This window comes from Chelonia mydas, chromosome 8 (genome assembly GCF_015237465.2).
Source record: "Chelonia mydas isolate rCheMyd1 chromosome 8, rCheMyd1.pri.v2, whole genome shotgun sequence".
NCBI lineage: Eukaryota > Metazoa > Chordata > Testudines > Cheloniidae > Chelonia > Chelonia mydas.
The window spans coordinates 83799270-83805269 of record NC_057854.1 but is presented as its reverse complement, the minus strand read 5'-3'; positions in this window follow the sequence as shown (position 1 = coordinate 83805269).

The following is a 6000-nucleotide window of genomic DNA, read 5'->3' as shown; positions in this document are numbered from 1 at the left end:
CAGAACCAGTAATCTCATCATAAAAGGCGATTAGATTAGTCAGGCATGACCTTCCCTTGGTGAATCCATGCTGACTGTTCCTGATCACTTTCCTCTCCTCTGAGTGCTTCAGGATTGATTCTTTGAGGACCTGCTCCATGATTTTTCCAGGGACTGAGGTGAGGCTGACTGGCCTGTAGTTCCCAGGATCCTCCTTCTTCCCTTTTTTAAAGATGGGCACTACATTAGCCTTTTTCCAGTCATCCGGGACTTCCCCCGTTCGCCACGAGTTTTCAAAGATAATGGCCAAGGGCTCTGCAATCACAGCCGCCAATTCCTTCAGCACTCTCGGATGCAATTCGTCCGGCCCCATGGACTTGTGCACGTCCAGCTTTTCTAAATAGTCCCTAACCACCTCTATCTCTACAGAGGGCTGGCCATCTCTTCCCCATTTTGTGATGCCCAGCGCAGCAGTCTGGGAGCTGACCTTGTTAGTGAAAACAGAGGCAAAAAAAGCATTGAGTACATTAGCTTTTTCCACATCCTCTGTCACTAGGTTGCCTCCCTCATTCAGTAAGGGGCCCACACTTTCCTTGGCTTTCTTCTTGTTGCCAACATACCTGAAGAAACCCTTCTTGTTACTCTTGACATCTCTTGCTAGCTGCAGCTCCAGGTGCGATTTGGCCCTCCTGATATCTTTCCTACATGCCCGAGCAATATTTTTATACTCTTCCCTGGTCATACGTCCAACCTTCCACTTCTTGTAAGCTTCTTTTTTATGTTTAAGATCCGCTAGGATTTCACCATTAAGCCAAGCCGGTCGCCTGCCATATTTACTATTCTTTCGACTCATCGGGATGGTTTGTCCCTGTAACCTCAACAGGGATTCCTTGAAATACAGCCAGCTCTCCTGGACTCCCTTCCCCTTCATGTTAGTCCCCCAGGGGATCCTGGCCATCTGTTCCCTGAGGGAGTCGAAGTCTGCTTTCCTGAAGTCCAGGGTCCGTATCCTGCTGCTTACCTTCCTTCCCTGCGTCAGGATCCTGAACTCAACCAACTCATGGTCACTGCCTCCCAGATTCCCATCCACTTTTGCTTCCCCCACTTTTGCTTCCCCCACTAATATGGCAGGCGACCGGCTTGGCTTAATGGTGAAATCCTAGCGGATCTTAAACATAAAAAAGAAGCTTACAAGAAGTGGAAGGTTGGACGTATGACCAGGGAAGAGTATAAAAATATTGCTCGGGCATGTAGGAAAGATATCAGGAGGGCCAAATCGCACCTGGAGCTGCAGCTAGCAAGAGATGTCAAGAGTAACAAGAAGGGTTTCTTCAGGTATGTTGGCAACAAGAAGAAAGCCAAGGAAAGTGTGGGCCCCTTACTGAATGAGGGAGGCAACCTAGTGACAGAGGATGTGGAAAAAGCTAATGTACTCAATGCTTTTTTTGCCTCTGTTTTCACTAACAAGGTCAGCTCCCAGACTGCTGCGCTGGGCATCACAAAATGGGGAAGAGATGGCCAGCCCTCTGTAGAGATAGAGGTGGTTAGGGACTATTTAGAAAAGCTGGACGTGCACAAGTCCATGGGGCCGGACGAATTGCATCCGAGAGTGCTGAAGGAATTGGCGGCTGTGATTGCAGAGCCCTTGGCCATTATCTTTGAAAACTCGTGGCGAACGGGGGAAGTCCCGGATGACTGGAAAAAGGCTAATGTAGTGCCCATCTTTAAAAAAGGGAAGAAGGAGGATCCTGGGAACTACAGGCCAGTCAGCCTCACCTCAGTCCCTGGAAAAATCATGGAGCAGGTCCTCAAAGAATCAATCCTGAAGCACTCAGAGGAGAGGAAAGTGATCAGGAACAGTCAGCATGGATTCACCAAGGGAAGGTCATGCCTGACTAATCTAATCGCCTTTTATGATGAGATTACTGGTTCTGTGGATGAAGGGAAAGCAGTGGATGTTTTGTTTCTTGACTTTAGCAAAGCTTTTGACACGGTCTCCCACAGCATTCTTGTCAGCAAGTTAAGGAAGTATGGGCTGGATGAATGCACTATAAGGTGGGTAGAAAGCTGGCTAGATTGTCGGGCTCAACGGGTAGTGATCAATGGCTCCATGTCTAGTTGGCAGCCGGTGTCAAGTGGAGTGCCCCAGGGGTCGGTCCTGGGGCCGGTTTTGTTCAATATCTTCATAAATGATCTGGAGGATGGTGTGGATTGCACTCTCAGCAAATTTGCGGATGATACTAAACTGGGAGGAGTGGTAGATACGCTGGAGGGGAGGGATAGGATACAGAAGGACCTAGACAAATTGGAGGATTGGGCCAAAAGAAATCTGATGAGGTTCAATAAGGATAAGTGCAGGGTCCTGCACTTAGGACGGAAGAACCCAATGCACCGCTACAGACTAGGGACCGAATGGCTAGGCAGCAGTTCTGCGGAAAAGGACCTAGGGGTGACAGTGGACGAGAAGCTGGATATGAGTCAGCAGTGTGCCCTTGTTGCCAAGAAGGCCAATGGCATTTTGGGATGTATAAGTAGGGGCATAGCGAGCAGATCGAGGGACGTGATCGTTCCCCTCTATTCGACACTGGTGAGGCCTCATCTGGAGTACTGTGTCCAGTTTTGGGCCCCACACTACAAGAAGGATGTGGATAAATTGGAAAGAGTCCAGCGAAGGGCAACAAAAATGATTAGGGGTCTAGAGCACATGACTTATGAGGAGAGGCTGAGGGAGCTGGGATTGTTTAGTCTGCAGAAGAGAAGAATGAGGGGGGATTTGATAGCTGCTTTCAACTACCTGAAAGGGGGTTCCAAAGAGGATGGCTCTAGACTGTTCTCAATGGTAGCAGATGACAGAACGAGGAGTAATGGTCTCAAGTTGCAATGGGGGAGGTTTAGATTGGATATTAGGAAAAACTTTTTCACTAAGAGGGTGGTGAAACACTGGAATGCGTTACCTAGGGAGGTGGTAGAATCTCCTTCCTTAGAGGTTTTTAAGGTCAGGCTTGACAAAGCCCTGGCTGGGATGATTTAACTGGGACTTGGTCCTGCTTTGCGCAGGGGGTTGGACTAGATGACCTTCTGGGGTCCCTTCCAACCCTGATATTCTATGATTCTATGATTCTATGATTCTTACTCTTTGAGGTACGTGAGAATTCAAAAATGCTTTTCTTGAAATCATTATTTTCATTAAGAGGGACTCCCAACATACATATAAGGCAGACAGAGTGGCCTCCTGTGTTTATTTAGACATCACTTACTGAGTCAACATTTCCTTATGTATACTAGATTTTTTAAATGTCTACAATGCTTTAAAGACTTTGTTCAGTAAGAAGATATAGACATTATTTTGATTTCCTGGAATGATCACACCACTATGGTTGCACAAGTCTCTTATGAAAGCTCTCAGCCTACACTGCATACAACCAATCGTAACTTAAATTAGCCACTTGAATTAACAGAGTAACTAATAGCAACAGTAGGTTGTACTGGGGAGCAATTAAATACAATAAAATATCATCAATTATATTAAAATAAGAAGCACCTCAAAATGCAAAGTACTGACAACGTCCTTTAAATAATTTACAAACTTGACATTAGACTTTGAGTAAAAAAGTCCCCTGAAAACCCATGTTTGAGGAAGATAAAAATTGTTGATGTTATAGGGCACCATATTCTCCATAATTTCACCATTCAAATAAAAATTAAAGGTTATGATATTAAGAGAGACAAGGAAGCTGAGGTAATATCTTTTATTGGACCAACTTACATTGGTGAGAGAGACAAGCTTTGAAGCTACACAGAGCTCTTGTTAAGGTCTGGGAAAGGCACAATGGCTATGTCTACTAGCAACTGAACGACAAAATGTTTGTCTTTCAGAGGTGTTAAAAAACACCTCCCCCGCACCAGAAGACACAAGTTTTGCGGATGACAAGCACTGGTGGGAACAGCGCTTTGTGGGCAAGAGTGCTCTCCTGCTGACACAGCTAGTGCCACTCTTTGGGGGTAGAAGTTTTTGTCAGCAGGCGAGCCAACAAACAGCAGCTACACTGTGTGCCTTTTAGCGGCACAGAGGTAATGACACAGCTATGTTGCTAGAAGTTGCGTAGTGTAGACATAGCCTAAGTGTGTCACAGCTAAACACAAGATCAAACAGATAGTTTAGTGTAAGTAGTTAGCACATATTTTAAGGGACCATTCAAGCTGAAGTAGCCCATTAGCACCTCTGCAGACATAGGACAAAAAGGGGAGTTAGTTGGTTTCAGGTTGTTGAAATAACCCATAAATCCCATGTCTTTATCAAGACCATGATTTTTAGTGTCTAGCAAAGCTTGAATTTAAGCTCCCAAGCTTGTCTTTTGAAAGTGTTGTGTAGGTTTCCTTTCAGGATGAGGACTGATAGGTCAGATATAGAGTGATCGCTTTGTGGAAAGTGTTCACTCACTTTCCTAGACACCATGATCAGCTTCAACAATGGAACCATATGGACAAGTGTATACAAGAAACCCACGGATCACTGCACCTACCTTCATAGATCTAGTAACCACCCCAAACACACCAAGAAATCTGTTATCTACAGCCAGGCTCTCAAATTCCACAGAATATGCACCAAACAGAAAATCTGGGATATACACCTTAACACACCCAAAACCACCTTCACCAAACAAGAACACCAGAGAAGTAGGTCACATCATGGAATGGGCAACTCAAATACTCCAAGAGAACCTGATTCATATGGAGATAAACACCCCTCTGAGAATGAATACCTTTAGTTGTCACCTACCACCCCACACTGAAACCCATTCAGGGTATCATCGAACAACTACAATCCATGCTTGATGTGGACCCCATCTTGAAAGAAATCTTTCCTGAACCCCTTCTAGCTTTCAAATAACCCCTCAACCTCTCCAAGCTCATCATCAGAAGCAAGCTCCTCACAGACAAGGACACACAAACGTAAAGTCGCACCAGACCGCTCTGATAGACCAGCACTAGTAGGTGATGAGAGACACACTTTGCCAGTGGGTTTCACAGATATTTGCTGACAGCAGAGCAATAGTGAAACTCAGGAATTTTCAGTTCTATTTAAAGCTCTCGATGGGAGTGTGCTCTAGTGGGCACAGATTCTTTGGCCTGTTCCCCCTAAGCTTGATCCCTCCTGCCCTTTTCCCCTCCAACCTGTCTCTGTCTCTGCCCCGGCTCCCTTTTCCAGTTTCATTTTCCTTGCCTAACCAATCTCCATCCCTCAGGATTCTCATCCCAATACCAGTATCATTGACCACCTAGTCTAGTTTCCCAACGTTGCCTCACTATCCAAGTACCAATTCCCCCCGCCAACCCCACCCCACCCCCCACACACTCTCAGTTTCTCCCTTTCCCTACACCCAGTCTCAGTTCCTACCTCCTGGCTCTGCAACCAGTCTGTCTCTTTTCCCACACTGGCTTTCAATCCTTGTCTTCCCTCCTCAGGCTCCTCATCCAGTCTCAGTCTCCCCACCTACCTCATCCTCAGTTTGTTGCCCTGATCTCTCTTTTCCCTGGCTTCTTCTCCCAGTTTCTTTGCCTAGCCATTCCCCAGTCTTCTCCTGCACCCTAACTCCTTATCAGATCTGTTTCCCCTTCCTCCTACCCTCATTCTCATTCCCTCACACACTGGTTTCTGGTCCCAGGATCCTTGTCCAGACATTCTCAGTCTCCCCTTCCCTCCAATTCATTGTACAATTTCCATGTTCCCAAGAGCAAAATTGAATTCCAGTCCCAGTCTCCTTGCCCAACCAGTCCCAGCCTCTCCAGGTCTAATTCCAGTCTCTCCTCCCAGCTCCCAGCCAGTTTCTTTCCTTTCACCTCCAGTCCCAGTCTCACCAGACAACTTCTTCTTCCATACTGCCAGAGTGCGAGTAAAAGAGTCATTGAGAGCACAGGAGAAATAGACTACTGCTCTCACTCCCAGTGTGCAGCCCCAGTCTGACCAAGAGCAGCAATTACCGGGAAAGTTAGGTTCCCAGACCAGTCTCCCTCCCTGGG